Source organism: Dama dama, chromosome 13, assembly GCF_033118175.1.
Source record: "Dama dama isolate Ldn47 chromosome 13, ASM3311817v1, whole genome shotgun sequence".
In the NCBI taxonomy this organism is placed as follows: Eukaryota; Metazoa; Chordata; class Mammalia; order Artiodactyla; family Cervidae; genus Dama; species Dama dama.
The window spans coordinates 61,927,891-61,939,860 of record NC_083693.1 but is presented as its reverse complement, the minus strand read 5'-3'; the positions used below and the strand labels follow the sequence as shown (position 1 = coordinate 61,939,860).

Sequence of the window (11,970 nt, the reverse complement as noted above, 5' to 3'; positions counted from 1 at the left end):
AGTTTAGAATTGATATTCTGTACATACAATTCAAGAAATGAAAGACAATGTTCTCAATAGAAAATCAGGCAAAGAGAATAAACAAGTGAAAAACAGAAATGACAGATTAAGATATGAAAATCTTAAATAAGAAAAAAGATAAATTACAGCAAGATATTATTTTAATTAATCCAATTGACAAAGATTTTAAAATAGCATAATACCTAATATTGGGAAGAATGTATATAACTAGGTATTCTCAAATGTTGCGGGAAGGAGTTTGCATTTGTACCTTGAGACCTATGAATTGAATTCCCTGGGGTCTTCTGGGCCTTCTTCTGTATCTTGTAGTTAAAATTGGATTGTTGAAGTTTTCCAGTCTTAGCTGTCACTGTGGGATCACTGTCACTATATCTGAGACATCAGAATAGATCCGTCAGTGAAGTGAGAACAGTTTATCAACAAAGGCCATGCTGTGACCACTTTATGGGTGCAGATTCTGACAAAAGGATTCACAAATTGCCAAGTAGGTTAAAGACAGTCAAAACAATGGTGACAGTCATAACAGAAACACACTTCATTGCTTGTCATGATGATGTGGGTGCTATAGAGCAGAACCACTGGTATGTGCCTGGGAATGCTTGAATAGCACTGCATAATACAACAAACTGTTTCCATTATGTGGGGAAGAAATGTTTTTGTCAAACTTCACTTACATAATCTAAAGTTTCTCCAACTAATTTTCATTGTCTTTTGTCCTCATTTTAGTGGTTAATACGATAAATTTGAAACAAAAATAATTGATTTCTATATCACTTGGAGGAAATGCCGTATACTTAAATTACTATTTCATTCAAAGAGTGTGTTATTATTTGTTGCTCTATCTTGCAAACAGGCTTATGTATACCTTATGACTGTTCCCCAAGCATATGATGGGACTAGGGCTAGAAGCATTTTACTATCTATCTTTGTGTTCATGGTATAATCCTTGACACTTACATAATATAGTGATTAAGTCATTTGACATAAAAGATTAGTTTGAAGATTAAGAAGGGAGAGATGAATGTACAAGAGCACCTTGAAATTAGGGACCATGTTTCTCTTCCAATTGAAGATATCTACTCATTGCCCTCTTTCCCTGGTCGAAACAGAGAGGAGACTTGATTTTCCTTGTGTATTGACTATAAAAAAAACAGTGATAATATGAGTGAATGTCTAATATAAAAGCTTAATAGATGTCTTTATTCTGGTTTTCAGAAACTTGATATCTGAGGATATAGTTTAGCCTTAGAACAGGAAAATTATACTTCTGTTGCCCTATTTCCTTTAAATCTGAAGCGAAAAATTCTACTTCCTTTCATGCCCCACTGGGACCAGACCAAAAAGCAAACAGAAAATTTACTGATTCTCACATCTTTTAAGTGTATCTTGGCCCTGTGTATATTTTACTTCTTGAGGTCCTTCCTTTATTCTCAAGTTTTCTTTTTCCCTACTACATTGTATATTTTGTATGGAACTCTAAGTAGTTCAATCTAATGAATTAATGACATATCCTCAGGAATTGTGTTGTGAAGTGAAGTGAAAGTCACTCAGTTGTGTCCAACTCTTTGCAACCCCATGGACTATATAGTCCATGGAATTCTCCAGGCCAGAATAATGGAGTGGGTAGCCTTTCCCCTCTTCAGGGGATCTTCCCAACCCAGGGATCAAACCCAGGTCTCCCACATTGCAGTCGGATTCTTTACCAGCTGAGCTACAAGGGAAGCCCAAGAATACTATAGTAGATAGCCTATCCCTTCTCCAGCAGATCTTCCCAACCCAGGAATTGAACGGGAGTCTCCTGCATTGCAGGTGGATTCCTTACCAACTTGAGCTATCAGGGTGTTATTTGCTGATTAACTAATGGTGGGAATCCTTTTTTCACTTCTACCAGTCTGGCAATGTTCTACTGGCCCTTCTGAATTTCCAGTTAACACAGATATGAGAAATTAATAACCTCTTGAATTCAAAAGGCTTACCCTATTTGTCTTCATAGCTACAAAAAATTTCCAGTTAATATATACATTTTTTCTCATATCTTGTAGAAAATTCACAAACTCTTATCAGTCTATCTTAACAAACAATTGATTTAACATGTTCTCCTTATAAAATCACTAATTTGAACATTCTTTAGGACTCCTTTACCTCGTGTTTCTTTCTCTTTTACATGTAGACCCTTGTACACAATTAAAGCAGCAAGAAAGCTCAGCATGTCTTTCAGGTTTGATCCTTATCTAATGTTTTTTATTAACTAATCTATTTATTTGGCGATGCCTGGTCTTAATTGTGACACATAGGATCTTCAATCTTTTTCAGTCTTCTTCAGTCTTTGATGTGGCATGCAGGGTTTTAGTTGTGGCATGTGGGATCTAGTTTCTTGACAAGGGATGGAACCTAGGCCACCTGAAATGGGAGGGCAGAGTCTTAGCCAAAGGACCACCAGGGAAGTTCCAATCCTTGTCTAATTTGTGTTTCAAGATTGCAGAGGTCTATGTGTTTAAAGATCCAATTGTGTACTTTACCTAGATGTCTTATGGGCAGACTGTCAGCCTTCTGTTGTTCAGTCACTCAGTCATGTCTGACTCTTTGCAACCCCATGGACAGCAGCACACCAGGCTTTCCTGTCCTTCACTATCTCCTGGAGTTTGGTCAAACTCATGTCCATTGAATTGATGATACCATCCAACTATCTCATCCTCTGTCACCCCCTTCCCTCCTGCCCTCAATCTTTTCCAGCATCAGAGTCTTTTCCAATGAGTTGGCTCTTTGCATCAGGTGGCCAAAGTATTGGAGCTTCAGCATCAGTCCTTCTAGTGAATATTTAGGGTTAATTTCCTTTAGGGTTGACTGGTTTGATCTCTTTGCTGTCCAAGGGACTCTCAAGAGTCTTCAGCACCACAGTTTGAAAGCATCAATTTCTTCAGTGCTCAGTCTTCTTTACGGTCCAACTCTCACATTGGTACATGACTACTGGAAGAACCATAGCTTTGACTGTATTGACCTTTGGTTGCAAAGTGATGTTTCTGCTTAAGTAAGCCTCCTAGTGGGCCAAATAATTTAAGTAATGGTAAGCTAATTAATTTCTGCCTTATGGCAGAAAGTGAAAAAGAACTAAAGAGCCTCTTGATGAAAGTGAAAGAGGAGAGTGAAAAAGTTGGCTTAAAACTCAACATTCAGAAAACTAAGATCATGGCATCTGGTCCCATCAATTCACGGCAAACAGATGGGGAAACAGTGGCTGACTTTATTTTTCTGGGCTCCAAAATCACTGCAGATGGTGATTGCAGCCATGAAATTAAAAGACGCTTACTCCTTGGAAGGAAAGTTATGATCAACCTAGATAGCATATTAAAAAGCAGAGACATTACTTTGTCAACAAAGGTCCATCTAATCAAGGCTATGGTTTTTCCAGTAGTCATGTATGGATGTGAGAGTTGGACTATAAAGAAAGCTGAGCGCCAAAGAATTGATGCTTTTGAACTGTGGTGTTGGAGAAGACTCTTGAGAGTCCCTTGGACAGCAAGGAGATCCAACCAATCCATCCTAAAGGAGATCAGTCCTGGGTGTTCATTGGAAGGACTGACGCTGAAGCTGAAACTCCAATACTTTGGCCACCTGATGTGAAGAGCTGACTCATTTGAAAAGACCCTGATGCTGGGAAAGATTGAGGGCAGGAGGAGAAGGGGACGACAGAGGATGAGATGGTTGGATGGCATCACCGGCACAATGGCCATGGGTTTGGGTGGTCTCCGGGAGTTGGTGATGGACAGGGAGGCCAGGCGTGCTGCGGTTCATGGGGTCGCAAAGAGTCGGACGTGACTGAGTGACTGAATTGAACTGAAGCTAATTAATAGGCTTCCCTGATGGCTCAGTGGGTAAACAATATGCCTGCAGTGCAGGAGACACAGGAGATGTCGGTTTGATCCCTGGATCTGGAAGATGCCCTGGAGGAGGAAATGGAAACCCGCTCTAGTATTCTTGCTGAAAAATTCCATGGATAGAGGAGGCTGGCGGGCTACAGTCCAAAGAGTCACAAAGAGTCAGACACGACTGAGCAAATAAGCATGCAGGCATGAGCTAATTAACATTCTGCATATTTGTTTGAGTGAGTAAAGTGTGGAAGGCCATTCCTCTGTAAGTATTGAGATTATCAGTGTTCTAAATTAAGTGGCAAAAGGCCACACCCAGATAGCATGATATTTGAGAGTAGCACATTGATTGATGGGGTGTGTTAAAATTCTGACTATATGATCTGGTCGAGGTGATGTGATCACTTCTGATAAAAAAGCTTGTAAGGAAGAAAATTCAAACATTGTGACTTGCATAGAGATTCTATGTAGAATTAGTCAATTAAAAAATATCTTTTAAGTGCTTTAATCTTTAAAGTGGCTTACATTTTTCTGCTGCTTGATTTTAGCTTATATTGTGTGGCTGGGAGACAGAAGAGCATGGTTTTAAGTCCTAATTCTGCCATTAACTCACAGTATGACTTTGGGTAGATGTTTATCTTTTCTAAGCTTCCTCGTTCATAAAATTAGGGAGTTGTGCTAAATGATCTAAAGGTAACACTGGCTTGAAACCCCTATATCATACCTTGTCTAAATGGTGTATCCTCAAATTTCTGATTATTTGAAAATAGTACCCAATTGATTTAAGACACAAAATAAATAAATGTGAACATCTAAAAATTTTCTATGCTATTACTACCATTTTTTAATTGTGAGGTCTATTTCTTATTTATTACTTAGTCTTTGAGAAAGCTAAGGCTGGCTGTTAAATAGTTCTTCTAATTAGTATGAATGGTCATAGCATTTAAGATCCTTGTCCTATCTTTGATAATATCAAAATTAGAGTCAATAATATGCCTTGGTCGAATATTAGCATGCAAGCCATGTAGCTTGAAAAGATGTGTTTAGGCTCTGAGAATAAAGCAGAAGCCTGCACGTTCTGACAGCTGTGAGAAACACAAAAAATATTAATGGTGGCAGTTAGAGAGTCAGACAGAGAATAGCAATGCACAGGTGCGTTTTCCCTGGTGCATGTTTCTTCTTTAGTATTCATGATAAGTTTCCAATACCTTCATCTTTACACAGGAATTAGAGAACAGTTCAGACTTATTAGTTTGACTGAGAAACAGCCTAGGACAGCTGAAAGAACAATGTCTAAAGGGGTATATATATATCTTAATAAAGTAGTCTTCTATGATAATGCTTTAAATATCACCATAATGCCATTTTTCTTTTCCAGTGAAGTCATCATCGTAAAAGTTTTATGGTTCTTTTAACATCTTACCTGAGTGGAGTGAAAAATTACATTAATTGTAGACTGTTTTATGTTACCGTGTCCATTATCTTTATAATTGTGTTTGTATATCTGGCTGTGCTGGGTCTTTGTTGCTGGGTCTTAGCTGCGGAGTGTGGGGCTAGTCTTTAGTTGTGGTGAGCGGGCTTCTCATTGTGGTGGTGGCTTCTCCTGTTGTGGAGCAAAGGCTCTAGGGCACTCAGGCTCTGTAGCTGCATGTGGGATCAGTGGTTGTGTTTCCTGGGCTCTAGAGCACAGGGTCAATAATTGTGGAACACGGGCTTAGTTGCTTCGTGGCATATGGGATCCTCCTGAATCAGAGGTAGAACCTGTGTCTCCTGCCTTGGCAGGCAGATTCTTTACCACTGAGCCACCAGGGAAGCTCGGTCACTATCTTTAAATACAAGTTTTCAATATCTATCTATGAACATTTTTATTTTAAAGGTTAAAGTGTCACTTATGGTTTAAGATAATTATGTGAAAAAACTTTTAAGTCAGTATAGAAACTCATCACTTCAGATTAGCAAAAAACACAGAAGCAAGAAGCATAAATTCTCACTAGACTATGTCTGAGCACATGATCACATTGAATCCCTCTGCACACTCCACGAAAACCTCAGGCAAACTTAAATAGATATCCTGAGTACACTGTTCTCAGAGTTGTCAGGAGATATGATTCAATGTACATAAGGCAGGTTCCTAGTGATATTGTATATCTCTCAAATTCACTGTCAGTGGGCAATGTGAAACATCTGAGTCTTGAATGTCTGTATAGATCTCCTCCTTATCTTCAAACTTCTAGTCAACTCAGCTACTTGAAGAAAAATGATGAAAATGGTGTTATGCTGCCATAGACACATTACTAGTAGAATTCAACCAAGCCATCAAAGAAAATTTTCTTTTAGCTACAAAATCCAGAATGAAAACTTGTACATTAGTTTTTCTTTTAGGGAAAAATATTAGTTCTCAAGTCACCTTTTGTAATTAAAACCAAATGTCTTAGAATATGTACCAAAAGTGCCTGTTTAGAATTTGTATTAAAATGTAAATTAGGCAGACTGAACTTTAATTTTTAACTCTACCTCTTTAAGACTACTATATGCATGGGTCTGGTATATTCTAACAACAGCTAGGTGACTGACATTGGTTGCTGTTATGATGGCATCATATATGACACTTTTGGAGTCTATCATCTTAGGATGGGTATATTTTATAATTTTGGAGGAAAGAACGTATCTTCCTTGAAGACACATTTTCCCTTGCTGCTTCTTTGAAACTATCTCCCACCCACCCTCCCTGCCCCACATCTCTCTTTCTCTAACTTATGTTCCTAAAGTTCTTCTGAAATTTCCCTTGCTTGCTTATGATGTGCTGATACAGGGTGATACAACTTCATCAAATTCCTAGTTGCCAGATGTGATGTGTCAACTGAGACTTAAGATTGGTTATGCGATCAGTAATGACTATATACACACATATGCACATACATACACATAACTTTAAAAATATGAAAATTGTTTCAATTCTGTTTGAACTGATTTTGAGTATCAAGTTTCAAATGAGATGTTGTGTGTTATATAGCAAACTGTATATTAGAATCCATATTGCCAAATTTTAAGCCCCATTCTTAGAAAAGCTGATATTAGCTCATCAACTGAAGATTTTTCTTCTGGGTAGACACTTGATGATTAATATTTTTTAATCTATAAATCTTTTTAGTTGTTTCCAATTTGAAATGGTATATACCATTATTACCTTATTTCCATGACAAAGTCTTTTTATTGTTTTTATTCTGCTGTGGTGGATTTCCAGGTGGTAAAGGACTTCCCTGTAGCACAAAGGGTAAAGAATCTGCCTGCAATGCAGGAGACCAGGGTTTGATCCCTGGGTCAGGAAGATCCTCTGGAGAAGGGAATGGCAATCCACTCCAGTGTTCTTACCCGGAGAATCCCATGGACAGAGGAGCCTGGCAGGTTACAATCCATGCAGTTTCAGAGAGTTGGACACGACTGAGCAACTAACACACAAGTGGTAGTTATATACCTGCCTGCCAATGAAGGAAACGTAAGGGATGTGGGTTTGATCCCTGGGTTGGAAAGATCCCCTGCAGGAGGGCATGGCAACCCACTGTAGTATTCTCGCCTAGAGAATCCCATGGACAGAAGAACCTGGTGGGCTACAGTCCATAGGGTTGCACAGAGTAGGACATGACTGAAGCAACTTAGCACGCACGTGGTGGATTTCACCCTAATGTTAATTATTTCTCTGATTTAAAACTGTTGATGAACTCACATTCCCTATTCCACTTTTCTGAACAATCAAACTTTGAGGAAATCCAGCACAGATTTCTTTTTTTTTTTTTTTTAAATTTTTTTATTAGTTGGAGGCTAATTACTTCACAACATTTCAGTGGGTTTTGTCATACATTGATATGAATCAGCCATGGATTTACACGTCTTCCCCATCCCAATCCCCGCTCCCACCTCCCTCTCCACCCAATTCCTCTCGAAACATCCCACCCTCGCTTTCTCCCACAGAGTTCAAAAGTCTGTTCTGTATTTCTGTGTCTCTTTTTCTGTTTTGCATATAGGGTTATCGTTACCATCTTTCTAAATTCCATATATATGTGTTAGTATGCTGTAATGTTCTTTGTCTTTCTGGCTTACTTCACTCTGTATAAGGGGCTCCAGCTTCATCCATCTCATTAGGACTGGTTCAAATGAATTCTTTTTAATGGCTGAGTAATATTCCATGGTGTATATGTACCACAGCTTCCTTATCCATTTGTTTGCTGATGGGCATCTAGGTTGCTTCCATGTCCTGGCTATTATAAACAGTGCTGCGATGAACATTGGGGTGCACGTGTCTCTTTCAGATCTGGTTTCCTCAGTGTGTATGCCCAGAAGTGGGATTGCTGGGTCATATGGCAGTTCTATTTCCAGTTTTTTAAGAAATCTCCACACTGTTTTCCATAGCGGCTATACTAGTTTGCATTCCCACCAACAGTGTAAGAGGGTTCCCTTTTCTCCACACCCTCTCCAGCATTTATTGCTTGTAGACTTTTGGATAGCAGCCATCCTGACTGGCGTGTAATGGTACCTCATTGTGGTTTTGATTTGCATTTCTCTAATAATGAGTGATGTTGAGCATCTTTTCATGTGTTTGTTAGCCATCTGTATGTCTTCTTTGGAGAAATGTCTGTTTAGTTCTTTGGCCCATTTTTTGATTGGGTCATTTATTTTTCTGGAATTGAGCTTCAGGAGTTGCTTGTATATTTTTGAGATTAATCCTTTGTCTGTTTCTTCATTTGCTATTATTTTCTCCCAATCTGAGGGCTGTCTTTTCACCTTACTTATAGTTTCCTTTGTAGAGCACAGATTTATAAAGAATATTTTTACCGCATGGATTTGTCTGGAGTTTTGAGCAGCAAAGCAGGTTTTTTTTTTTTTTTTTTTTTAATAAAGCAGCAGTTTATATTATATTATTTCACATATGATATGCAAATGGATGTCAGCATTCTGTATTTTAAGTTATTTTTGCCATTAGAACTTGTTCTGTAGCCTTATTGATTCATGGTGATACTTTATGAAGACAGTATAAACAAATGGGTAGGTTGTACTGAAGCCTTTTCATTTAAGACATATGGTTTGAGCTCAAGTGACCACTGCGGAGCTGCTGTAATAAAAAGTCCCCTCTGATATCACAGCAGGTGATTGATTTCCTGGGCTACTCAGGAGCCATAAGAATCAAATCTTTGTCTCTGCTTTGATTTTATCACAGCTAGATCTTACATCCTCATTAATCCTTTATCCCGACAAATAAATCAGTTCCATTCCCCAGTCCCAAACTGTCTCCCAAAACATGATGACCCTCATGTTTTTGATAGGCTGTAGAATCCATAGCTACTGTCCTGACTGAAGGAAACTGCCCCTACAAGCATGCTCTTCAAGCCTGTAAATACTTCATTTACAGAATCAGACCCATATCATGAATGCTTTATGGAGCCTTAAAGTACTTAACTTTGCTTCCTCATTCCTAAATGCAAACCAAATCTGCTCTTCAGACTAGTCTTACAGTATTTTGGACATGTGATTAAAGATAAGGACAAAATTAAAAGCAGTTTTATAAATAATGTTTGGGTAAAATTATGTATCTGTAAGGGAGAAAACATTGGGTAGGAGAGAGAAAACTAAAGCCTTATGGATATGAAGTGCATCTGTACTGGTGAATGCTGGGAAATATGTAGAAGGCTATAATTTATTAATGGGGGCATAATGTACAGAAATCTAATCTGACCACAATGAGATATCCTTATATACCATTATAATAGCTAAACAAAAAATAGCATTGGTACCAAATGCTACTAATAACATGGAGAAACTGGATCTCTCATATATTGCTATTGGAAATGTAAAATGGTGCACCCACTCTGGAAAACAATATGATGATTTTCTTGTAAAGTAAGTGTGCATTTATTGTATGATCCAGAAAATGCTCTTTAGGTTATTTTGCCCAAGGAAATGAAAAACTATGTTCACACAAAAACATATGGATGAGTGTTCACAGCAGTTTTCTTTGTAACAGCAAAAACTAGAAACCACCTAATTGTCCTTCAGTGCTTGAATAGAACAAACTGTGGAACATCGGATACAATGGTATGCTACTCAGCAGCAGAAGGAACCAACTATTGATACTTGCAACAACCTGGGTAGATCTCATCAGTATTATTTTTAATGAAAAAGATCTTAAAAGGTTATATACTGTATGATTGTACTTGTATAACCTTTGTTAAACAATAAAACAGACCTAGTGGTTGGCAGGGGACAGGGACATGGTAGGGATGGGGTACCTGTATGGTGTGAACATAAACAGGTAGCATGAAGGAGTTCTTTGGCAGTGGTAGAACAGATTTGTATCTTTTTTTTTTTTTTTGAATTTAAATAGTTTATTATATAGTTATACCTAAAATTGTGCTTTTTTCGTTTTATACTTTTAACTTGAGGACATCTGTAAAATAAGTACATTACAGAAATCCTGAAAGTAATTCCACTAGCTACAAGCTATTTAAATATTGCTTATACAAAGTATTTAAAGGGGAGGGGGACAAACACTTATTTACAAAACAGAAGTTGGATGTAGAAAACTTATGATTACCAGGGGATACAGGGGAGAGGGATACATGTATGACACTGGGATATACACACTACTATACATAAAACAGATGGAATAGGAAATGGCAACCTGGTCCAGTATTCTTGCCTGGAGAATCCCATGGGCAGAGGATCCTGGTGGGCTACAATCCATGGGTTTGCAAAGAGTTGGACATGACTGAAGCGACTTAGCATACATAATACATAAACTAAAAAACTGCTGTATAGCACAGGGAACTCTACTCAGTTCAGTTCAGTTCAGTTGCTCAGTCATGTCCGACTCTTTGCGACCCCATGAACTGGAGCATGCCAGGCCTCCCTGTCCATCACCAACTCCCGGAGTCCACCCAAACCCATGTCCATTGTGTCGGTGATGCCATCCAACCATCTCATCCTCTGTCGTCCCCTTCTCCTCCTGTCCTCAATCTTTCCCAGCATCAGGGTCTTTTCAGTACTCTGTAATGGTCTGTATGACTAAGGAACAAGGGGATATACGTATAACTCATTCACTTTGCTGTACATCTGAAACTAACACAACACTGTAAATCAACTATACTCCAATAAAAATATAAAAATGTTTTAAAGGAAAGCCAGCACCATATAAACAACATACACTTAAATAAAAGCGATGAATGTTTAACATACAGAGTAATGTTTCTTATTCACTGATAAGCTAAAGGTCCATTTCAAGATGTTTCTGTCTTTTGTATGCTTAATTTGTTTTATTAGCAAGCAAAGCCCTATAAAGGATGGCGTCATCTAGTCCTCAGACTCAGATTCATCTTCATCTTGACTAATCTGGAAGTAACGAAGCTCATACGTCTCCTTGTCAGATGCAACCACAGGAAGCCAATCATGAAGATTGTTCTTTTCAAGGTATTTCTTGGTAAGGTACTTCAAATACCTTTTGGAGAACTGTTTCTCAGAAATGACTATGATTTTTTCTTGACGCATTCAATGTGAATGACACTCCCAAATTTCCAGTCCTTCCATTCACTTTAACCTTCTCCTGCAGAAACTGTTCAAAATTTCCAGAATCAAAAATTCCATCTTCTACTGGATGAGTAAGATTCAAATTAAACTTCCAGGTTGACTTCTTAGGCTTCTTGTCTTTCTTTGGTGCCATCTTGAAGGCTTGCCACACGATCAGAGAGCAGATTTGTATCTTGATTGTGGTGGTGGTTTTATAAATCTATATGTTTGGGATAAAATGTCATAGAACTACAAAACATATACATACATATAAACACATGAATGTAAAATATTATAAAAATGGAATAAATTCTGTAGTCTATAGTCAGTAGTCTAGTGAACATATTTTACGAACGTCAGTTTCCTGGTTTTGATACTATACTACCGTTGTATAAGATGTCACTGATGGGGGAAACTAAGCTAAGGGTACAAATGACTCTATGTACTCATTTTACACCTTCCTGAGAGCTTATGATTAGTTAGAAAAAAAACCCTTCAAAACCAGTCTGTTTTTGTTTTAATGATGAAC

At 38.0% G+C, this 11,970-nt stretch overlaps 1 pseudogene; it reads right to left on the bottom strand.

Annotated features, from left to right (window-relative positions):
* Window positions 1–11,154: 11,154 nt before the first annotated feature.
* On the bottom strand, window positions 11,155–11,595 carry LOC133068463 (ribosomal protein eL22-like; annotated as a pseudogene).
* Window positions 11,596–11,970: the final 375 nt, after the last annotated feature.